The sequence below is a fragment of the Hyla sarda genome, unplaced genomic scaffold (assembly GCF_029499605.1).
Source record: "Hyla sarda isolate aHylSar1 unplaced genomic scaffold, aHylSar1.hap1 scaffold_91, whole genome shotgun sequence".
NCBI classification, from domain to species: domain Eukaryota; kingdom Metazoa; phylum Chordata; class Amphibia; order Anura; family Hylidae; genus Hyla; species Hyla sarda.
The window spans coordinates 592,718-616,906 of record NW_026610938.1 but is presented as its reverse complement, the minus strand read 5'-3'; the positions used below and the strand labels follow the sequence as shown (position 1 = coordinate 616,906).

Sequence of the window (24,189 nt, the reverse complement as noted above, 5' to 3'; positions counted from 1 at the left end):
AGCAGAAGCAGCAGCAGCACCACCTTTTGTTTTTTGGCTGCTGCAGCAGCAGCAAGGCCCACAGGGCTGGCTAGCTGGCTAGCCAGCAAGCAGGTAGCAATGAAAGTAGGAATCTTTCTTTTTAACCCTGTAAGGGGGTGGTGCACTGTACCCGAAGATACTGCCATATCGGGTCAATGCATAGGGCGACGGAAGCAAGCTTCGAAATCGGCCCCCGTTCTCAAAAATCCATTTAATATATGGTCCCCAGATAGGGGACGTATCAGATATTAAACTGATAAGAACAGATACTACACTTGATCTTAGCCAAAAGGCCGAGAAGCGATAACCGTGAAAGGGGCGGGCCCAACAAGGTGCCCTTCATGGGCACTATCACTGCTTGCTGTCAGGGAGGCTGCCAGACAATTTTCCATGCACACTCTGGGCTGGGGGGCAGTCAACCACCAGTACACACAGCAGAACCTAAACCCATACCATTATTGCTAAGCAGCAAGACAGGGGCCCATTGCACTCCCACGGGGCCTTTTTAAATGCAATCCATAACCCGGATTTGCCAGGAACCCTTCTTACTCCTCCTACTTGCATGTGACACTGGGCTTAGGATCTGCATAGGAAACACACACACAAGCACACACCTACCTTTGTTGCCTGCAGATGCCTCCTTGGCTGTCCCCAAACGGTATCAAACCAACACCCACGGGAAGCTGTAAGCATAGAGGACATGCCTGCACCCCATTGGACTTACCTGTGTGGGTTAAACCCGGGTTATTTGACAACCTATGGCGGTGATGGTTCTGCTCAGGCAGAGCAGTGCTGATGCTCCTCATAAAGCTGTCGCTGCTGTGAAGGTTCTAGGTGACATCACAAATCCCTATGGTTACATACACAACAAAGCTGGGTTGTTGTTGTTTACACTCTGCAAGGCCTGTGGAAGTGAGTGACATCATAGCACTGTAGTTCTGAGGGTTCTAGATGGATGCAACAATCTCCTGTTGCTTCTATGAAGGCCATAATAGACGACATCACCAAACAGCTCCATAGTCACATACACAGCAAAGGAGAGATGTTGTTTACACCTAGTGATGTCAGTGGTATTGAGTGACATCACAGCACAGTGCTAAGGCTCCTGGGCCTGGACACAGCAGCGGCTGCAATATCTCAACGGAGAATACGTTTATATATATGTGTGTGTGTGCGCGTATGTATATATATATATATATATATATATATATATATATATATTTTTTTCTCCGCCGAAATCACTTTTAAACCCATTTCCACCTTTTTTTCCCTTCTCTTCCTCTTACTTTTTTTTCACGTTTTTTTACGTTTTTCTCCTTTTCGCCTCTTTTCTGGGCGTATTATTCTTCTTTTTCTTCTTTTTTTTCGTCTAATGCATACCCCATCAGTGCAGCAATGCTTATTCAATACTGCCAGCAGATGGAGACACTGGGGGATAATTTTCTAAGGATTTATACTGATTTTTCCTGTCTGAATTTGTCGCACAGAAAGTTGCAGGCCAAATATGTGTGACATTTCTGCGACTTTAGCTTCTAGAGCATTTTTACAACATTATACATAGGTGCTGAATACATAAAAAGCGACTGTTCAGCGACAGACAAGTCGCATCGGCTGAAAGTAGGCCAGAATGTCAGTCCATGTTGGAGCAGGTTTAGATACAGTCTAAAGTATAGATCTCAAAGTCTGTGCACAGAATTTAGCAAGGGCCTCGCACCTTCTGATGCATCAGGTAGGTGCACAATAGCATAGCCTAACCCTCTGTACTTTGGTCTATATTGATGCGGGACATAGACAGCCAGCTGATGACCAATCCATTAGTGCAATGGATGGCTGGAAGCATTTGTCTTTGCCTTTGCAATACCACAGAAGCAATGCATGGTCAATGTACAGCAATGACACACCTGTGTGAACAGCCAGGAGACCCCCCCCCCCCCCCCCCCATGTTATGTTACATAGTTACATAGTTAGTACGGTCGAAAAAAGACATATGTCCATCAAGTTCAACCAGGGAATTAAGGGGTAGGGGTGTGGCGCGATATTGGGGAAGGGATGAGATTTTATATTTCTTCATAAGCATTAATCTTATTTTGTCAATTAGGAACATTCAGCACCCACCCGCTATCAAGGCAGCTGCCTATCATGTCATGCCCTACCTGCACAGGTGTGCTGGCTACTCAAATGATCCAATTAAGGAGGCCATTTAGTCAGCAGCAGCAGAAGTCCTGTGCCTGGACGCTCCAACAGCGGCCAGACACAAGCAGAAGCAGAAGCAGCAGAAGCAGCAGCAGCACCACCTTTTGTTTTTTGGCTGCTGCAGCAGCAGCAAGGCCCACAGGGCTGGCTAGCTGGCTAGCCAGCAAGCAGGTAGCAATGAAAGTAGGAATCTTTCTTTTTAACCCTGTAAGGGGGTGGTGCACTGTACCCGAAGATACTGCCATATCGGGTCAATGCATAGGGCGACGGAAGCAAGCTTCGAAATCGGCCCCCGTTCTCAAAAATCCATTTAATATATGGTCCCCAGATAGGGGACGTATCAGATATTAAACTGATAAGAACAGATACTACACTTGATCTTAGCCAAAAGGCCGAGAAGCGATAACCGTGAAAGGGGCGGGCCCAACAAGGTGCCCTTCATGGGCACTATCACTGCTTGCTGTCAGGGAGGCTGCCAGACAATTTTCCATGCACACTCTGGGCTGGGGGGCAGTCAACCACCAGTACACACAGCAGAACCTAAACCCATACCATTATTGCTAAGCAGCAAGACAGGGGCCCATTGCACTCCCACGGGGCCTTTTTAAATGCAATCCATAACCCGGATTTGCCAGGAACCCTTCTTACTCCTCCTACTTGCATGTGACACTGGGCTTAGGATCTGCATAGGAAACACACACACAAGCACACACCTACCTTTGTTGCCTGCAGATGCCTCCTTGGCTGTCCCCAAACGGTATCAAACCAACACCCACGGGAAGCTGTAAGCATAGAGGACATGCCTGCACCCCATTGGACTTACCTGTGTGGGTTAAACCCGGGTTATTTGACAACCTATGGCGGTGATGGTTCTGCTCAGGCAGAGCAGTGCTGATGCTCCTCATAAAGCTGTCGCTGCTGTGAAGGTTCTAGGTGACATCACAAATCCCTATGGTTACATACACAACAAAGCTGGGTTGTTGTTGTTTACACTCTGCAAGGCCTGTGGAAGTGAGTGACATCATAGCACTGTAGTTCTGAGGGTTCTAGATGGATGCAACAATCTCCTGTTGCTTCTATGAAGGCCATAATAGACGACATCACCAAACAGCTCCATAGTCACATACACAGCAAAGGAGAGATGTTGTTTACACCTAGTGATGTCAGTGGTATTGAGTGACATCACAGCACAGTGCTAAGGCTCCTGGGCCTGGACACAGCAGCGGCTGCAATATCTCAACGGAGAATACGTTTATATATATGTGTGTGTGTGCGCGTATATATATATATATATATATATATATATATATATATATTTCTCCGCCGAAATCACTTTTAAACCCATTTCCACCTTTTTTTCCCTTCTCTTCCTCTTACTTTTTTTTCACGTTTTTTTACGTTTTTCTCCTTTTCGCCTCTTTTCTGGGCGTATTATTCTTCTTTTTCTTCTTTTTTTTCGTCTAATGCATACCCCATCAGTGCAGCAATGCTTATTCAATACCGCCAGCAGATGGAGACACTGGGGGATAATTTTCTAAGGATTTATACTGATTTTTCCTGTCTGAATTTGTCGCACAGAAAGTTGCAGGCCAAATATGTGTGACATTTCTGCGACTTTAGCTTCTAGAGCATTTTTACAACATTATACATAGGTGCTGAATACATAAAAAGCGACTGTTCAGCGACAGACAAGTCGCATCGGCTGAAAGTAGGCCAGAATGTCAGTCCATGTTGGAGCAGGTTTAGATACAGTCTAAAGTATAGATCTCAAAGTCTGTGCACAGAATTTAGCAAGGGCCTCGCACCTTCTGATGCATCAGGTAGGTGCACAATAGCATAGCCTAACCCTCTGTACTTTGGTCTATATTGATGCGGGACATAGACAGCCAGCTGATGACCAATCCATTAGTGCAATGGATGGCTGGAAGCATTTGTCTTTGCCTTTGCAATACCACAGAAGCAATGCATGGTCAATGTACAGCAATGACACACCTGTGTGAACAGCCAGGAGACCCCCCCCCCCCATGTTATGTTACATAGTTACATAGTTAGTACGGTCGAAAAAAGACATATGTCCATCAAGTTCAACCAGGGAATTAAGGGGTAGGGGTGTGGCGCGATATTGGGGAAGGGATGAGATTTTATATTTCTTCATAAGCATTAATCTTATTTTGTCAATTAGGAACATTCAGCACCCACCCGCTATCAAGGCAGCTGCCTATCATGTCATGCCCTACCTGCACAGGTGTGCTGGCTACTCAAATGATCCAATTAAGGAGGCCATTTAGTCAGCAGCAGCAGAAGTCCTGTGCCTGGACGCTCCAACAGCGGCCAGACACAAGCAGAAGCAGAAGCAGCAGAAGCAGCAGCAGCACCACCTTTTGTTTTTTGGCTGCAGCAGCAGCAAGGCCCACAGGGCTGGCTAGCTGGCTAGCCAGCAAGCAGGTAGCAATGAAAGTAGGAATCTTTCTTTTTAACCCTGTAAGGGGGTGGTGCACTGTACCCGAAGATACTGCCATATCGGGTCAATGCATAGGGCGACGGAAGCAAGCTTCGAAATCGGCCCCCGTTCTCAAAAATCCATTTAATATATGGTCCCCAGATAGGGGACGTATCAGATATTAAACTGATAAGAACAGATACTACACTTGATCTTAGCCAAAAGGCCGAGAAGCGATAACCGTGAAAGGGGCGGGCCCAACAAGGTGCCCTTCATGGGCACTATCACTGCTTGCTGTCAGGGAGGCTGCCAGACAATTTTCCATGCACACTCTGGGCTGGGGGGCAGTCAACCACCAGTACACACAGCAGAACCTAAACCCATACCATTATTGCTAAGCAGCAAGACAGGGGCCCATTGCACTCCCACGGGGCCTTTTTAAATGCAATCCATAACCCGGATTTGCCAGGAACCCTTCTTACTCCTCCTACTTGCATGTGACACTGGGCTTAGGATCTGCATAGGAAACACACACACAAGCACACACCTACCTTTGTTGCCTGCAGATGCCTCCTTGGCTGTCCCCAAACGGTATCAAACCAACACCCACGGGAAGCTGTAAGCATAGAGGACATGCCTGCACCCCATTGGACTTACCTGTGTGGGTTAAACCCGGGTTATTTGACAACCTATGGCGGTGATGGTTCTGCTCAGGCAGAGCAGTGCTGATGCTCCTCATAAAGCTGTCGCTGCTGTGAAGGTTCTAGGTGACATCACAAATCCCTATGGTTACATACACAACAAAGCTGGGTTGTTGTTTTTTACACTCTGCAAGGCCTGTGGAAGTGAGTGACATCATAGCACTGTAGTTCTGAGGGTTCTAGATGGATGCAACAATCTCCTGTTGCTTCTATGAAGGCCATAATAGACGACATCACCAAACAGCTCCATAGTCACATACACAGCAAAGGAGAGATGTTGTTTACACCTAGTGATGTCAGTGGTATTGAGTGACATCACAGCACAGTGCTAAGGCTCCTGGGCCTGGACACAGCAGCGGCTGCAATATCTCAACGGAGAATACGTTTATATATATGTGTGTGTGTGCGCGTATATATATATATATATATATATATATATATATATATATATATATTTCTCCGCCGAAATCACTTTTAAACCCATTTCCACCTTTTTTTCCCTTCTCTTCCTCTTACTTTTTTTTCACGTTTTTTTACGTTTTTCTCCTTTTCGCCTCTTTTCTGGGCGTATTATTCTTCTTTTTCTTCTTTTTTTTCGTCTAATGCATACCCCATCAGTGCAGCAATGCTTATTCAATACCGCCAGCAGATGGAGACACTGGGGGATAATTTTCTAAGGATTTATACTGATTTTTCCTGTCTGAATTTGTCGCACAGAAAGTTGCAGGCCAAATATGTGTGACATTTCTGCGACTTTAGCTTCTAGAGCATTTTTACAACATTATACATAGGTGCTGAATACATAAAAAGCGACTGTTCAGCGACAGACAAGTCGCATCGGCTGAAAGTAGGCCAGAATGTCAGTCCATGTTGGAGCAGGTTTAGATACAGTCTAAAGTATAGATCTCAAAGTCTGTGCACAGAATTTAGCAAGGGCCTCGCACCTTCTGATGCATCAGGTAGGTGCACAATAGCATAGCCTAACCCTCTGTACTTTGGTCTATATTGATGCGGGACATAGACAGCCAGCTGATGACCAATCCATTAGTGCAATGGATGGCTGGAAGCATTTGTCTTTGCCTTTGCAATACCACAGAAGCAATGCATGGTCAATGTACAGCAATGACACACCTGTGTGAACAGCCAGGAGACCCCCCCCCCCCCCCCCCATGTTATGTTACATAGTTACATAGTTAGTACGGTCGAAAAAAGACATATGTCCATCAAGTTCAACCAGGGAATTAAGGGGTAGGGGTGTGGCGCGATATTGGGGAAGGGATGAGATTTTATATTTCTTCATAAGCATTAATCTTATTTTGTCAATTAGGAACATTCAGCACCCACCCGCTATCAAGGCAGCTGCCTATCATGTCATGCCCTACCTGCACAGGTGTGCTGGCTATTCAAATGATCCAATTAAGGAGGCCATTTAGTCAGCAGCAGCAGAAGTCCTGTGCCTGGACGCTCCAACAGCGGCCAGACACAAGCAGAAGCAGAAGCAGCAGAAGCAGCAGAAGCAGCAGCAGCAGCACCACCTTTTGTTTTTTGGCTGCAGCAGCAGCAAGGCCCACAGGGCTGGCTAGCTGGCTAGCCAGCAAGCAGGTAGCAATGAAAGTAGGAATCTTTCTTTTTAACCCTGTAAGGGGGTGGTGCACTGTACCCGAAGATACTGCCATATCGGGTCAATGCATAGGGCGACGGAAGCAAGCTTCGAAATCGGCCCCCGTTCTCAAAAATCCATTTAATATATGGTCCCCAGATAGGGGACGTATCAGATATTAAACTGATAAGAACAGATACTACACTTGATCTTAGCCAAAAGGCCGAGAAGCGATAACCGTGAAAGGGGCGGGCCCAACAAGGTGCCCTTCATGGGCACTATCACTGCTTGCTGTCAGGGAGGCTGCCAGACAATTTTCCATGCACACTCTGGGCTGGGGGGCAGTCAACCACCAGTACACACAGCAGAACCTAAACCCATACCATTATTGCTAAGCAGCAAGACAGGGGCCCATTGCACTCCCACGGGGCCTTTTTAAATGCAATCCATAACCCGGATTTGCCAGGAACCCTTCTTACTCCTCCTACTTGCATGTGACACTGGGCTTAGGATCTGCATAGGAAACACACACACAAGCACACACCTACCTTTGTTGCCTGCAGATGCCTCCTTGGCTGTCCCCAAACGGTATCAAACCAACACCCACGGGAAGCTGTAAGCATAGAGGACATGCCTGCACCCCATTGGACTTACCTGTGTGGGTTAAACCCGGGTTATTTGACAACCTATGGCGGTGATGGTTCTGCTCAGGCAGAGCAGTGCTGATGCTCCTCATAAAGCTGTCGCTGCTGTGAAGGTTCTAGGTGACATCACAAATCCCTATGGTTACATACACAACAAAGCTGGGTTGTTGTTGTTTACACTCTGCAAGGCCTGTGGAAGTGAGTGACATCATAGCACTGTAGTTCTGAGGGTTCTAGATGGATGCAACAATCTCCTGTTGCTTCTATGAAGGCCATAATAGACGACATCACCAAACAGCTCCATAGTCACATACACAGCAAAGGAGAGATGTTGTTTACACCTAGTGATGTCAGTGGTATTGAGTGACATCACAGCACAGTGCTAAGGCTCCTGGGCCTGGACACAGCAGCGGCTGCAATATCTCAACGGAGAATACGTTTATATATATGTGTGTGTGTGCGCGTATATATATATATATATATATATATATATATATATATATATATTTCTCCGCCGAAATCACTTTTAAACCCATTTCCACCTTTTTTTCCCTTCTCTTCCTCTTACTTTTTTTTCACGTTTTTTTACGTTTTTCTCCTTTTCGCCTCTTTTCTGGGCGTATTATTCTTCTTTTTCTTCTTTTTTTTCGTCTAATGCATACCCCATCAGTGCAGCAATGCTTATTCAATACCGCCAGCAGATGGAGACACTGGGGGATAATTTTCTAAGGATTTATACTGATTTTTCCTGTCTGAATTTGTCGCACAGAAAGTTGCAGGCCAAATATGTGTGACATTTCTGCGACTTTAGCTTCTAGAGCATTTTTACAACATTATACATAGGTGCTGAATACATAAAAAGCGACTGTTCAGCGACAGACAAGTCGCATCGGCTGAAAGTAGGCCAGAATGTCAGTCCATGTTGGAGCAGGTTTAGATACAGTCTAAAGTATAGATCTCAAAGTCTGTGCACAGAATTTAGCAAGGGCCTCGCACCTTCTGATGCATCAGGTAGGTGCACAATAGCATAGCCTAACCCTCTGTACTTTGGTCTATATTGATGCGGGACATAGACAGCCAGCTGATGACCAATCCATTAGTGCAATGGATGGCTGGAAGCATTTGTCTTTGCCTTTGCAATACCACAGAAGCAATGCATGGTCAATGTACAGCAATGACACACCTGTGTGAACAGCCAGGAGACCCCCCCCATGTTATGTTACATAGTTACATAGTTAGTACGGTCGAAAAAAGACATATGTCCATCAAGTTCAACCAGGGAATTAAGGGGTAGGGGTGTGGCGCGATATTGGGGAAGGGATGAGATTTTATATTTCTTCATAAGCATTAATCTTATTTTGTCAATTAGGAACATTCAGCACCCACCCGCTATCAAGGCAGCTGCCTATCATGTCATGCCCTACCTGCACAGGTGTGCTGGCTACTCAAATGATCCAATTAAGGAGGCCATTTAGTCAGCAGCAGCAGAAGTCCTGTGCCTGGACGCTCCAACAGCGGCCAGACACAAGCAGAAGCAGAAGCAGCAGAAGCAGCAGCAGCACCACCTTTTGTTTTTTGGCTGCTGCAGCAGCAGCAAGGCCCACAGGGCTGGCTAGCTGGCTAGCCAGCAAGCAGGTAGCAATGAAAGTAGGAATCTTTCTTTTTAACCCTGTAAGGGGGTGGTGCACTGTACCCGAAGATACTGCCATATCGGGTCAATGCATAGGGCGACGGAAGCAAGCTTCGAAATCGGCCCCCGTTCTCAAAAATCCATTTAATATATGGTCCCCAGATAGGGGACGTATCAGATATTAAACTGATAAGAACAGATACTACACTTGATCTTAGCCAAAAGGCCGAGAAGCGATAACCGTGAAAGGGGCGGGCCCAACAAGGTGCCCTTCATGGGCACTATCACTGCTTGCTGTCAGGGAGGCTGCCAGACAATTTTCCATGCACACTCTGGGCTGGGGGGCAGTCAACCACCAGTACACACAGCAGAACCTAAACCCATACCATTATTGCTAAGCAGCAAGACAGGGGCCCATTGCACTCCCACGGGGCCTTTTTAAATGCAATCCATAACCCGGATTTGCCAGGAACCCTTCTTACTCCTCCTACTTGCATGTGACACTGGGCTTAGGATCTGCATAGGAAACACACACACAAGCACACACCTACCTTTGTTGCCTGCAGATGCCTCCTTGGCTGTCCCCAAACGGTATCAAACCAACACCCACGGGAAGCTGTAAGCATAGAGGACATGCCTGCACCCCATTGGACTTACCTGTGTGGGTTAAACCCGGGTTATTTGACAACCTATGGCGGTGATGGTTCTGCTCAGGCAGAGCAGTGCTGATGCTCCTCATAAAGCTGTCGCTGCTGTGAAGGTTCTAGGTGACATCACAAATCCCTATGGTTACATACACAACAAAGCTGGGTTGTTGTTGTTTACACTCTGCAAGGCCTGTGGAAGTGAGTGACATCATAGCACTGTAGTTCTGAGGGTTCTAGATGGATGCAACAATCTCCTGTTGCTTCTATGAAGGCCATAATAGACGACATCACCAAACAGCTCCATAGTCACATACACAGCAAAGGAGAGATGTTGTTTACACCTAGTGATGTCAGTGGTATTGAGTGACATCACAGCACAGTGCTAAGGCTCCTGGGCCTGGACACAGCAGCGGCTGCAATATCTCAACGGAGAATACGTTTATATATATGTGTGTGTGTGCGCGTATATATATATATATATATATATATATATATATATATATATATATATATATTCTCCGCCGAAATCACTTTTAAACCCATTTCCACCTTTTTTTCCCTTCTCTTCCTCTTACTTTTTTTTCACGTTTTTTTTACGTTTTTCTCCTTTTCGCCTCTTTTCTGGGCGTATTATTCTTCTTTTTCTTCTTTTTTTTCGTCTAATGCATACCCCATCAGTGCAGCAATGCTTATTCAATACCGCCAGCAGATGGAGACACTGGGGGATAATTTTCTAAGGATTTATACTGATTTTTCCTGTCTGAATTTGTCGCACAGAAAGTTGCAGGCCAAATATGTGTGACATTTCTGCGACTTTAGCTTCTAGAGCATTTTTACAACATTATACATAGGTGCTGAATACATAAAAAGCGACTGTTCAGCGACAGACAAGTCGCATCGGCTGAAAGTAGGCCAGAATGTCAGTCCATGTTGGAGCAGGTTTAGATACAGTCTAAAGTATAGATCTCAAAGTCTGTGCACAGAATTTAGCAAGGGCCTCGCACCTTCTGATGCATCAGGTAGGTGCACAATAGCATAGCCTAACCCTCTGTACTTTGGTCTATATTGATGCGGGACATAGACAGCCAGCTGATGACCAATCCATTAGTGCAATGGATGGCTGGAAGCATTTGTCTTTGCCTTTGCAATACCACAGAAGCAATGCATGGTCAATGTACAGCAATGACACACCTGTGTGAACAGCCAGGAGACCCCCCCCCCCCCCATGTTATGTTACATAGTTACATAGTTAGTACGGTCGAAAAAAGACATATGTCCATCAAGTTCAACCAGGGAATTAAGGGGTAGGGGTGTGGCGCGATATTGGGGAAGGGATGAGATTTTATATTTCTTCATAAGCATTAATCTTATTTTGTCAATTAGGAACATTCAGCACCCACCCGCTATCAAGGCAGCTGCCTATCATGTCATGCCCTACCTGCACAGGTGTGCTGGCTACTCAAATGATCCAATTAAGGAGGCCATTTAGTCAGCAGCAGCAGAAGTCCTGTGCCTGGACGCTCCAACAGCGGCCAGACACAAGCAGAAGCAGAAGCAGCAGAAGCAGCAGCAGCACCACCTTTTGTTTTTTGGCTGCAGCAGCAGCAAGGCCCACAGGGCTGGCTAGCTGGCTAGCCAGCAAGCAGGTAGCAATGAAAGTAGGAATCTTTCTTTTTAACCCTGTAAGGGGGTGGTGCACTGTACCCGAAGATACTGCCATATCGGGTCAATGCATAGGGCGACGGAAGCAAGCTTCGAAATCGGCCCCCGTTCTCAAAAATCCATTTAATATATGGTCCCCAGATAGGGGACGTATCAGATATTAAACTGATAAGAACAGATACTACACTTGATCTTAGCCAAAAGGCCGAGAAGCGATAACCGTGAAAGGGGCGGGCCCAACAAGGTGCCCTTCATGGGCACTATCACTGCTTGCTGTCAGGGAGGCTGCCAGACAATTTTCCATGCACACTCTGGGCTGGGGGGCAGTCAACCACCAGTACACACAGCAGAACCTAAACCCATACCATTATTGCTAAGCAGCAAGACAGGGGCCCATTGCACTCCCACGGGGCCTTTTTAAATGCAATCCATAACCCGGATTTGCCAGGAACCCTTCTTACTCCTCCTACTTGCATGTGACACTGGGCTTAGGATCTGCATAGGAAACACACACACAAGCACACACCTACCTTTGTTGCCTGCAGATGCCTCCTTGGCTGTCCCCAAACGGTATCAAACCAACACCCACGGGAAGCTGTAAGCATAGAGGACATGCCTGCACCCCATTGGACTTACCTGTGTGGGTTAAACCCGGGTTATTTGACAACCTATGGCAGTGATGGTTCTGCTCAGGCAGAGCAGTGCTGATGCTCCTCATAAAGCTGTCGCTGCTGTGAAGGTTCTAGGTGACATCACAAATCCCTATGGTTACATACACAACAAAGCTGGGTTGTTGTTGTTTACACTCTGCAAGGCCTGTGGAAGTGAGTGACATCATAGCACTGTAGTTCTGAGGGTTCTAGATGGATGCAACAATCTCCTGTTGCTTCTATGAAGGCCATAATAGACGACATCACCAAACAGCTCCATAGTCACATACACAGCAAAGGAGAGATGTTGTTTACACCTAGTGATGTCAGTGGTATTGAGTGACATCACAGCACAGTGCTAAGGCTCCTGGGCCTGGACACAGCAGCGGCTGCAATATCTCAACGGAGAATACGTTTATATATATGTGTGTGTGTGCGCGTATATATATATATATATATATATATATATATATATATATATATATATTTCTCCGCCGAAATCACTTTTAAACCCATTTCCACCTTTTTTTCCCTTCTCTTCCTCTTACTTTTTTTTCACGTTTTTTTACGTTTTTCTCCTTTTCGCCTCTTTTCTGGGCGTATTATTCTTCTTTTTCTTCTTTTTTTTCGTCTAATGCATACCCCATCAGTGCAGCAATGCTTATTCAATACCGCCAGCAGATGGAGACACTGGGGGATAATTTTCTAAGGATTTATACTGATTTTTCCTGTCTGAATTTGTCGCACAGAAAGTTGCAGGCCAAATATGTGTGACATTTCTGCGACTTTAGCTTCTAGAGCATTTTTACAACATTATACATAGGTGCTGAATACATAAAAAGCGACTGTTCAGCGACAGACAAGTCGCATCGGCTGAAAGTAGGCCAGAATGTCAGTCCATGTTGGAGCAGGTTTAGATACAGTCTAAAGTATAGATCTCAAAGTCTGTGCACAGAATTTAGCAAGGGCCTCGCACCTTCTGATGCATCAGGTAGGTGCACAATAGCATAGCCTAACCCTCTGTACTTTGGTCTATATTGATGCGGGACATAGACAGCCAGCTGATGACCAATCCATTAGTGCAATGGATGGCTGGAAGCATTTGTCTTTGCCTTTGCAATACCACAGAAGCAATGCATGGTCAATGTACAGCAATGACACACCTGTGTGAACAGCCAGGAGACCCCCCCCCCCCCCCATGTTATGTTACATAGTTACATAGTTAGTACGGTCGAAAAAAGACATATGTCCATCAAGTTCAACCAGGGAATTAAGGGGTAGGGGTGTGGCGCGATATTGGGGAAGGGATGAGATTTTATATTTCTTCATAAGCATTAATCTTATTTTGTCAATTAGGAACATTCAGCACCCACCCGCTATCAAGGCAGCTGCCTATCATGTCATGCCCTACCTGCACAGGTGTGCTGGCTACTCAAATGATCCAATTAAGGAGGCCATTTAGTCAGCAGCAGCAGAAGTCCTGTGCCTGGACGCTCCAACAGCGGCCAGACACAAGCAGAAGCAGAAGCAGCAGAAGCAGCAGCAGCACCACCTTTTGTTTTTTGGCTGCAGCAGCAGCAAGGCCCACAGGGCTGGCTAGCTGGCTAGCCAGCAAGCAGGTAGCAATGAAAGTAGGAATCTTTCTTTTTAACCCTGTAAGGGGGTGGTGCACTGTACCCGAAGATACTGCCATATCGGGTCAATGCATAGGGCGACGGAAGCAAGCTTCGAAATCGGCCCCCGTTCTCAAAAATCCATTTAATATATGGTCCCCAGATAGGGGACGTATCAGATATTAAACTGATAAGAACAGATACTACACTTGATCTTAGCCAAAAGGCCGAGAAGCGATAACCGTGAAAGGGGCGGGCCCAACAAGGTGCCCTTCATGGGCACTATCACTGCTTGCTGTCAGGGAGGCTGCCAGACAATTTTCCATGCACACTCTGGGCTGGGGGGCAGTCAACCACCAGTACACACAGCAGAACCTAAACCCATACCATTATTGCTAAGCAGCAAGACAGGGGCCCATTGCACTCCCACGGGGCCTTTTTAAATGCAATCCATAACCCGGATTTGCCAGGAACCCTTCTTACTCCTCCTACTTGCATGTGACACTGGGCTTAGGATCTGCATAGGAAACACACACACAAGCACACACCTACCTTTGTTGCCTGCAGATGCCTCCTTGGCTGTCCCCAAACGGTATCAAACCAACACCCACGGGAAGCTGTAAGCATAGAGGACATGCCTGCACCCCATTGGACTTACCTGTGTGGGTTAAACCCGGGTTATTTGACAACCTATGGCGGTGATGGTTCTGCTCAGGCAGAGCAGTGCTGATGCTCCTCATAAAGCTGTCGCTGCTGTGAAGGTTCTAGGTGACATCACAAATCCCTATGGTTACATACACAACAAAGCTGGGTTGTTGTTGTTTACACTCTGCAAGGCCTGTGGAAGTGAGTGACATCATAGCACTGTAGTTCTGAGGGTTCTAGATGGATGCAACAATCTCCTGTTGCTTCTATGAAGGCCATAATAGACGACATCACCAAACAGCTCCATAGTCACATACACAGCAAAGGAGAGATGTTGTTTACACCTAGTGATGTCAGTGGTATTGAGTGACATCACAGCACAGTGCTAAGGCTCCTGGGCCTGGACACAGCAGCGGCTGCAATATCTCAACGGAGAATACGTTTATATATATGTGTGTGTGTGCGCGTATATATATATATATATATATATATATATATATATATATATATATTTCTCCGCCGAAATCACTTTTAAACCCATTTCCACCTTTTTTTCCCTTCTCTTCCTCTTACTTTTTTTTCACGTTTTTTTACGTTTTTCTCCTTTTCGCCTCTTTTCTGGGCGTATTATTCTTCTTTTTCTTCTTTTTTTTCGTCTAATGCATACCCCATCAGTGCAGCAATGCTTATTCAATACCGCCAGCAGATGGAGACACTGGGGGATAATTTTCTAAGGATTTATACTGATTTTTCCTGTCTGAATTTGTCGCACAGAAAGTTGCAGGCCAAATATGTGTGACATTTCTGCGACTTTAGCTTCTAGAGCATTTTTACAACATTATACATAGGTGCTGAATACATAAAAAGCGACTGTTCAGCGACAGACAAGTCGCATCGGCTGAAAGTAGGCCAGAATGTCAGTCCATGTTGGAGCAGGTTTAGATACAGTCTAAAGTATAGATCTCAAAGTCTGTGCACAGAATTTAGCAAGGGCCTCGCACCTTCTGATGCATCAGGTAGGTGCACAATAGCATAGCCTAACCCTCTGTACTTTGGTCTATATTGATGCGGGACATAGACAGCCAGCTGATGACCAATCCATTAGTGCAATGGATGGCTGGAAGCATTTGTCTTTGCCTTTGCAATACCACAGAAGCAATGCATGGTCAATGTACAGCAATGACACACCTGTGTGAACAGCCAGGAGACCCCCCCCCCCCCATGTTATGTTACATAGTTACATAGTTAGTACGGTCGAAAAAAGACATATGTCCATCAAGTTCAACCAGGGAATTAAGGGGTAGGGGTGTGGCGCGATATTGGGGAAGGGATGAGATTTTATATTTCTTCATAAGCATTAATCTTATTTTGTCAATTAGGAACATTCAGCACCCACCCGCTATCAAGGCAGCTGCCTATCATGTCATGCCCTACCTGCACAGGTGTGCTGGCTACTCAAATGATCCAATTAAGGAGGCCATTTAGTCAGCAGCAGCAGAAGTCCTGTGCCTGGACGCTCCAACAGCGGCCAGACACAAGCAGAAGCAGAAGCAGCAGAAGCAGCAGCAGCACCACCTTTTGTTTTTTGGCTGCAGCAGCAGCAAGGCCCACAGGGCTGGCTAGCTGGCTAGCCAGCAAGCAGGTAGCAATGAAAGTAGGAATCTTTCTTTTTAACCCTGTAAGGGGGTGGTGCACTGTACCCGAAGATACTGCCATATCGGGTCAATGCATAGGGCGACGGAAGCAAGCTTCGAAATCGGCCCCCGTTCTCAAAAATCCATTTAATATATGGTCCCCAGATAGGGGACGTATCAGATATTAAACTGATAAGAACAGATACTACACTTGATCTTAGCCAAAAGGCCGAGAAGCGATAACCGTGAAAGGGGCGGGCCCAACAAGGTGCCCTTCATGGGCACTATCACTGCTTGCTGTCAGGGAGGCTGCCAGACAATTTTCCATGCACACTCTGGGCTGGGGGGCAGTCAACCACCAGTACACACAGCAGAACCTAAACCCATACCATTATTGCTAAGCAGCAAGACAGGGGCCCATTGCACTCCCACGGGGCCTTTTTAAATGCAATCCATAACCCGGATTTGCCAGGAACCCTTCTTACTCCTCCTACTTGCATGTGACACTGGGCTTAGGATCTGCATAGGAAACACACACACAAGCACACACCTACCTTTGTTGCCTGCAGATGCCTCCTTGGCTGTCCCCAAACGGTATCAAACCAACACCCACGGGAAGCTGTAAGCATAGAGGACATGCCTGCACCCCATTGGACTTACCTGTGTGGGTTAAACCCGGGTTATTTGACAACCTATGGCGGTGATGGTTCTGCTCAGGCAGAGCAGTGCTGATGCTCCTCATAAAGCTGTCGCTGCTGTGAAGGTTCTAGGTGACATCACAAATCCCTATGGTTACATACACAACAAAGCTGGGTTGTTGTTGTTTACACTCTGCAAGGCCTGTGGAAGTGAGTGACATCATAGCACTGTAGTTCTGAGGGTTCTAGATGGATGCAACAATCTCCTGTTGCTTCTATGAAGGCCATAATAGACGACATCACCAAACAGCTCCATAGTCACATACACAGCAAAGGAGAGATGTTGTTTACACCTAGTGATGTCAGTGGTATTGAGTGACATCACAGCACAGTGCTAAGGCTCCTGGGCCTGGACACAGCAGCGGCTGCAATATCTCAACGGAGAATACGTTTATATATATGTGTGTGTGTGCGCGTATATATATATATATATATATATATATATATATATATATATATATATATTTCTCCGCCGAAATCACTTTTAAACCCATTTCCACCTTTTTTTCCCTTCTCTTCCTCTTACTTTTTTTTCACGTTTTTTTTACGTTTTTCTCCTTTTCGCCTCTTTTCTGGGCGTATTATTCTTCTTTTTCTTCTTTTTTTTCGTCTAATGCATACCCCATCAGTGCAGCAATGCTTATTCAATACCGCCAGCAGATGGAGACACTGGGGGATAATTTTCTAAGGATTTATACTGATTTTTCCTGTCTGAATTTGTCGCACAGAAAGTTGCAGGCCAAATATGTGTGACATTTCTGCGACTTTAGCTTCTAGAGCATTTTTACAACATTATACATAGGTGCTGAATACATAAAAAGCGACTGTTCAGCGACAGACAAGTCGCATCGGCTGAAAGTAGGCCAGAATGTCAGTCCATGTTGGAGCAGGTTTAGATACAGTCTAAAGTATAGATCTCAAAGTCTGTGCACAGAATTTAGCAAGGGCCTCGCACCTTCTGATGCATCAGGTAGGTGCACAATAGCATAGCCTAACCCTCTGTACTTTGGTCTATATTGATGCGGGACATAGACAGCCAGCTGATGACCAATCCATTAGTGCAATGGATGGCTGGAAGCATTTGTCTTTGCCTTTGCAATACCACAGAAGCAATGCATGGTCAATGTACAGCAATGACACACCTGTGTGAACAGCCAGGAGACCCCCCCCCCCCCCATGTTATGTTACATAGTTACATAGTTAGTACGGTCGAAAAAAGACATATGTCCATCAAGTTCAACCAGGGAATTAAGGGGTAGGGGTGTGGCGCGATATTGGGGAAGGGATGAGATTTTATATTTCTTCATAAGCATTAATCTTATTTTGTCAATTAGGAACATTCAGCACCCACCCGCTATCAAGGCAGCTGCCTATCATGTCATGCCCTACCTGCACAGGTGTGCTGGCTACTCAAATGATCCAATTAAGGAGGCCATTTAGTCAGCAGCAGCAGAAGTCCTGTGCCTGGACGCTCCAACAGCGGCCAGACACAAGCAGAAGCAGAAGCAGCAGAAGCAGCAGCAGCACCACCTTTTGTTTTTTGGCTGCAGCAGCAGCAAGGCCCACAGGGCTGGCTAGCTGGCTAGCCAGCAAGCAGGTAGCAATGAAAGTAGGAATCTTTCTTTTTAACCCTGTAAGGGGGTGGTGCACTGTACCCGAAGATACTGCCATATCGGGTCAATGCATAGGGCGACGGAAGCAAGCTTCGAAATCGGCCCCCGTTCTCAAAAATCCATTTAATATATGGTCCCCAGATAGGGGACGTATCAGATATTAAACTGATAAGAACAGATACTACACTTGATCTTAGCCAAAAGGCCGAGAAGCGATAACCGTGAAAGGGGCGGGCCCAACAAGGTGCCCTTCATGGGCACTATCACTGCTTGCTGTCAGGGAGGCTGCCAGACAATTTTCCATGCACACTCTGGGCTGGGGGGCAGTCAACCACCAGTACACACAGCAGAACCTAAACCCATACCATTATTGCTAAGCAGCAAGACAGGGGCCCATTGCACTCCCACGGGGCCTTTTTAAATGCAATCCATAACCCGGATTTGCCAGGAACCCTTCTTACTCCTCCTACTTGCATGTGACACTGGGCTTAGGATCTGCATAGGAAACACACACACAAGCACACACCTACCTTTGTTGCCTGCAGATGCCTCCTTGGCTGTCCCCAAACGGTATCAAACCAACACCCACGGGAAGCTGTAAGCATAGAGGACATGCCTGCACCCCATTGGACTTACCTGTGTGGGTTAAACCCGGGTTATTTGACAACCTATGGCAGTGATGGTTCTGCTCAGGCAGAGCAGTGCTGATGCTCCTCATAAAGCTGTCGCTGCTGTGAAGGTTCTAGGTGACATCACAAATCCCTATGGTTACATACACAACAAAGCTGGGTTGTTGTTGTTTACACTCTGCAAGGCCTGTGGAAGTGAGTGACATCATAGCACTGTAGTTCTGAGGGTTCTAGATGGATGCAACAATCTCCTGTTGCTTCTATGAAGGCCATAATAGACGACATCACCAAACAGCTCCATAGTCACATACACAGCAAAGGAGAGATGTTGTTTACACCTAGTGATGTCAGTGGTATTGAGTGACATCACAGCACAGTGCTAAGGCTCCTGGGCCTGGACACAGCAGCGGCTGCAATATCTCAACGGAGAATACGTTTATATATATGTGTGTGTGTGCGCGTATATATATATATATATATATATATATATATATATATATATATATATTTCTCCGCCGAAATCACTTTTAAACCCATTTCCACCTTTTTTTCCCTTCTCTTCCTCTTACTTTTTTTTCACGTTTTTTTACGTTTTTCTCCTTTTCGCCTCTTTTCTGGGCGTATTATTCTTCTTTTTCTTCTTTTTTTTCGTCTAATGCATACCCCATCAGTGCAGCAATGCTTATTCAATACCGCCAGCAGATGGAGACACTGGGGGATAATTTTCTAAGGATTTATACTGATTTTTCCTGTCTGAATTTGTCGCACAGAAAGTTGCAGGCCAAATATGTGTGACATTTCTGCGACTTTAGCTTCTAGAGCATTTTTACAACATTATACATAGGTGCTGAATACATAAAAAGCGACTGTTCAGCGACAGACAAGTCGCATCGGCTGAAAGTAGGCCAGAATGTCAGTCCATGTTGGAGCAGGTTTAGATACAGTCTAAAGTATAGATCTCAAAGTCTGTGCACAGAATTTAGCAAGGGCCTCGCACCTTCTGATGCATCAGGTAGGTGCACAATAGCATAGCCTAACCCTCTGTACTTTGGTCTATATTGATGCGGGACATAGACAGCCAGCTGATGACCAATCCATTAGTGCAATGGATGGCTGGAAGCATTTGTCTTTGCCTTTGCAATACCACAGAAGCAATGCATGGTCAATGTACAGCAATGACACACCTGTGTGAACAGCCAGGAGACCCCCCCCCCCCCCCATGTTATGTTACATAGTTACATAGTTAGTACGGTCGAAAAAAGACATATGTCCATCAAGTTCAACCAGGGAATTAAGGGGTAGGGGTGTGGCGCGATATTGGGGAAGGGATGAGATTTTATATTTCTTCATAAGCATTAATCTTATTTTGTCAATTAGGAACATTCAGCACCCACCCGCTATCAAGGCAGCTGCCTATCATGTCATGCCCTACCTGCACAGGTGTGCTGGCTACTCAAATGATCCAATTAAGGAGGCCATTTAGTCAGCAGCAGCAGAAGTCCTGTGCCTGGACGCTCCAACAGCGGCCAGACACAAGCAGAAGCAGAAGCAGCAGAAGCAGCAGCAGCACCACCTTTTGTTTTTTGGCTGCAGCAGCAGCAAGGCCCACAGGGCTGGCTAGCTGGCTAGCCAGCAAGCAGGTAGCAATGAAAGTAGGAATCTTTCTTTTTAACCCTGTAAGGGGGTGGTGCACTGTACCCGAAGATACTGCCATATCGGGTCAATGCATAGGGCGACGGAAGCAAGCTTCGAAATCGGCCCCCGTTCTCAAAAATCCATTTAATATATGGTCCCCAGATAGGGGACGTATCAGATATTAAACTGATAAGAACAGATACTACACTTGATCTTAGCCAAAAGGCCGAGAAGCGATAACCGTGAAAGGGGCGGGCCCAACAAGGTGCCCTTCATGGGCACTATCACTGCTTGCTGTCAGGGAGGCTGCCAGACAATTTTCCATGCACACTCTGGGCTGGGGGGCAGTCAACCACCAGTACACACAGCAGAACCTAAACCCATACCATTATTGCTAAGCAGCAAGACAGGGGCCCATTGCACTCCCACGGGGCCTTTTTAAATGCAATCCATAACCCGGATTTGCCAGGAACCCTTCTTACTCCTCCTACTTGCATGTGACACTGGGCTTAGGATCTGCATAGGAAACACACACACAAGCACACACCTACCTTTGTTGCCTGCAGATGCCTCCTTGGCTGTCCCCAAACGGTATCAAACCAACACCCACGGGAAGCTGTAAGCATAGAGGACATGCCTGCACCCCATTGGACTTACCTGTGTGGGTTAAACCCGGGTTATTTGACAACCTATGGCGGTGATGGTTCTGCTCAGGCAGAGCAGTGCTGATGCTCCTCATAAAGCTGTCGCTGCTGTGAAGGTTCTAGGTGACATCACAAATCCCTATGGTTACATACACAACAAAGCTGGGTTGTTGTTGTTTACACTCTGCAAGGCCTGTGGAAGTGAGTGACATCATAGCACTGTAGTTCTGAGGGTTCTAGATGGATGCAACAATCTCCTGTTGCTTCTATGAAGGCCATAATAGACGACATCACCAAACAGCTCCATAGTCACATACACAGCAAAGGAGAGATGTTGTTTACACCTAGTGATGTCAGTGGTATTGAGTGACATCACAGCACAGTGCTAAGGCTCCTGGGCCTGGACACAGCAGCGGCTGCAATATCTCAACGGAGAATACGTTTATATATATGTGTGTGTGTGCGCGTATATATATATATATATATATATATATATATATATATATATATATATATATTTCTCCGCCGAAATCACTTTTAAACCCATTTCCACCTTTTTTTCCCTTCTCTTCCTCTTACTTTTTTTTCACGTTTTTTTACGTTTTTCTCCTTTTCGCCTCTTTTCTGGGCGTATTATTCTTCTTTTTCTTCTTTTTTTTCGTCTAATGCATACCCCATCAGTGCAGCAATGCTTATTCAATACCGCCAGCAGATGGAGACACTGGGGGATAATTTTCTAAGGATTTATACTGATTTTTCCTGTCTGAATTTGTCGCACAGAAAGTTGCAGGCCAAATATGTGTGACATTTCTGCGACTTTAGCTTCTAGAGCATTTTTACAACATTATACATAGGTGCTGAATACATAAAAAGCGACTGTTCAGCGACAGACAAGTCGCATCGGCTGAAAGTAGGCCAGAATGTCAGTCCATGTTGGAGCAGGTTTAGATACAGTCTAAAGTATAGATCTCAAAGTCTGTGCACAGAATTTAGCAAGGGCCTCGCACCTTCTGATGCATCAGGTAGGTGCACAATAGCATAGCCTAACCCTCTGTACTTTGGTCTATATTGATGCGGGACATAGACAGCCAGCTGATGACCAATCCATTAGTGCAATGGATGGCTGGAAGCATTTGTCTTTGCCTTTGCAATACCACAGAAGCAATGCATGGTCAATGTACAGCAATGACACACCTGTGTGAACAGCCAGGAGACCCCCCCCCCCCCCATGTTATGTTACATAGTTACATAGTTAGTACGGTCGAAAAAAGACATATGTCCATCAAGTTCAACCAGGGAATTAAGGGGTAGGGGTGTGGCGCGATATTGGGGAAGGGATGAGATTTTATATTTCTTCATAAGCATTAATCTTATTTTGTCAATTAGGAACATTCAGCACCCACCCGCTATCAAGGCAGCTGCCTATCATGTCATGCCCTACCTGCACAGGTGTGCTGGCTACTCAAATGATCCAATTAAGGAGGCCATTTAGTCAGCAGCAGCAGAAGTCCTGTGCCTGGACGCTCCAACAGCGGCCAGACACAAGCAGAAGCAGAAGCAGCAGAAGCAGCAGCAGCACCACCTTTTGTTTTTTGGCTGCAGCAGCAGCAAGGCCCACAGGGCTGGCTAGCTGGCTAGCCAGCAAGCAGGTAGCAATGAAAGTAGGAATCTTTCTTTTTAACCCTGTAAGGGGGTGGTGCACTGTACCCGAAGATACTGCCATATCGGGTCAATGCATAGGGCGACGGAAGCAAGCTTCGAAATCGGCCCCCGTTCTCAAAAATCCATTTAATATATGGTCCCCAGATAGGGGACGTATCAGATATTAAACTGATAAGAACAGATACTACACTTGATCTTAGCCAAAAGGCCGAGAAGCGATAACCGTGAAAGGGGCGGGCCCAACAAGGTGCCCTTCATGGGCACTATCACTGCTTGCTGTCAGGGAGGCTGCCAGACAATTTTCCATGCACACTCTGGGCTGGGGGGCAGTCAACCACCAGTACACACAGCAGAACCTAAACCCATACCATTATTGCTAAGCAGCAAGACAGGGGCCCATTGCACTCCCACGGGGCCTTTTTAAATGCAATCCATAACCCGGATTTGCCAGGAACCCTTCTTACTCCTCCTACTTGCATGTGACACTGGGCTTAGGATCTGCATAGGAAACACACACACAAGCACACACCTACCTTTGTTGCCTGCAGATGCCTCCTTGGCTGTCCCCAAACGGTATCAAACCAACACCCACGGGAAGCTGTAAGCATAGAGGACATGCCTGCACCCCATTGGACTTACCTGTGTGGGTTAAACCCGGGTTATTTGACAACCTATGGCGGTGATGGTTCTGCTCAGGCAGAGCAGTGCTGATGCTCCTCATAAAGCTGTCGCTGCTGTGAAGGTTCTAGGTGACATCACAAATCCCTATGGTTACATACACAACAAAGCTGGGTTGTTGTTGTTTACACTCTGCAAGGCCTGTGGAAGTGAGTGACATCATAGCACTGTAGTTCTGAGGGTTCTAGATGGATGCAACAATCTCCTGTTGCTTCTATGAAGGCCATAATAGACGACATCACCAAACAGCTCCATAGTCATATACACAGCAAAGGAGAGATGTTGTTTACACCTAGTGATGTCAGTGGTATTGAGTGACATCACAGCACAGTGCTAAGGCTCCTGGGCCTGGACACAGCAGCGGCTGCAATATCTCAACGGAGAATACGTTTATATATATGTGTGTGTGTGCGCGTATATATATATATATATATATATATATATATATATATATATATATATTTCTCCGCCGAAATCACTTTTAAACCCATTTCCACCTTTTTTTCCCTTCTCTTCCTCTTACTTTTTTTTCACGTTTTTTTACGTTTTT

At 46.1% G+C, this 24,189-nt stretch overlaps 11 non-coding genes across 11 annotated transcripts; all 11 read right to left on the bottom strand.

The window, feature by feature from the left end:
• Nucleotides 1–135: 135 nt before the first annotated feature.
• On the bottom strand, nt 136–326 carry LOC130349202 (U2 spliceosomal RNA). The gene has a single exon (XR_008886598.1). It is a non-coding gene; the product is annotated as a U2 spliceosomal RNA (small nuclear RNA).
• A 2,101-nt stretch (nt 327–2,427) lies between these two features.
• LOC130349200 (U2 spliceosomal RNA) lies at nt 2,428–2,618 on the bottom strand. The gene has a single exon (XR_008886596.1). It is a non-coding gene; the product is annotated as a U2 spliceosomal RNA (small nuclear RNA).
• A 2,083-nt stretch (nt 2,619–4,701) lies between these two features.
• Nucleotides 4,702–4,892, bottom strand: LOC130349199 (U2 spliceosomal RNA). The gene has a single exon (XR_008886595.1). It is a non-coding gene; the product is annotated as a U2 spliceosomal RNA (small nuclear RNA).
• Nucleotides 4,893–6,999: 2,107 nt separating this feature from the next.
• On the bottom strand, nt 7,000–7,190 carry LOC130349198 (U2 spliceosomal RNA). Its single transcript, XR_008886594.1, has one exon. It is a non-coding gene; the product is annotated as a U2 spliceosomal RNA (small nuclear RNA).
• A 2,086-nt stretch (nt 7,191–9,276) lies between these two features.
• Nucleotides 9,277–9,467, bottom strand: LOC130349197 (U2 spliceosomal RNA). Its single transcript, XR_008886593.1, has one exon. It is a non-coding gene; the product is annotated as a U2 spliceosomal RNA (small nuclear RNA).
• Nucleotides 9,468–11,564: 2,097 nt separating this feature from the next.
• Nucleotides 11,565–11,755, bottom strand: LOC130349196 (U2 spliceosomal RNA). The gene has a single exon (XR_008886592.1). It is a non-coding gene; the product is annotated as a U2 spliceosomal RNA (small nuclear RNA).
• A 2,094-nt stretch (nt 11,756–13,849) lies between these two features.
• LOC130349194 (U2 spliceosomal RNA) lies at nt 13,850–14,040 on the bottom strand. Its single transcript, XR_008886590.1, has one exon. It is a non-coding gene; the product is annotated as a U2 spliceosomal RNA (small nuclear RNA).
• A 2,090-nt stretch (nt 14,041–16,130) lies between these two features.
• LOC130349192 (U2 spliceosomal RNA) lies at nt 16,131–16,321 on the bottom strand. Its single transcript, XR_008886589.1, has one exon. It is a non-coding gene; the product is annotated as a U2 spliceosomal RNA (small nuclear RNA).
• A 2,096-nt stretch (nt 16,322–18,417) lies between these two features.
• Nucleotides 18,418–18,608, bottom strand: LOC130349191 (U2 spliceosomal RNA). Its single transcript, XR_008886588.1, has one exon. It is a non-coding gene; the product is annotated as a U2 spliceosomal RNA (small nuclear RNA).
• Nucleotides 18,609–20,702: 2,094 nt separating this feature from the next.
• On the bottom strand, nt 20,703–20,893 carry LOC130349190 (U2 spliceosomal RNA). The gene has a single exon (XR_008886587.1). It is a non-coding gene; the product is annotated as a U2 spliceosomal RNA (small nuclear RNA).
• A 2,097-nt stretch (nt 20,894–22,990) lies between these two features.
• Nucleotides 22,991–23,181, bottom strand: LOC130349189 (U2 spliceosomal RNA). Its single transcript, XR_008886586.1, has one exon. It is a non-coding gene; the product is annotated as a U2 spliceosomal RNA (small nuclear RNA).
• Between the last annotated feature and the right edge of the window lie 1,008 nt (nt 23,182–24,189).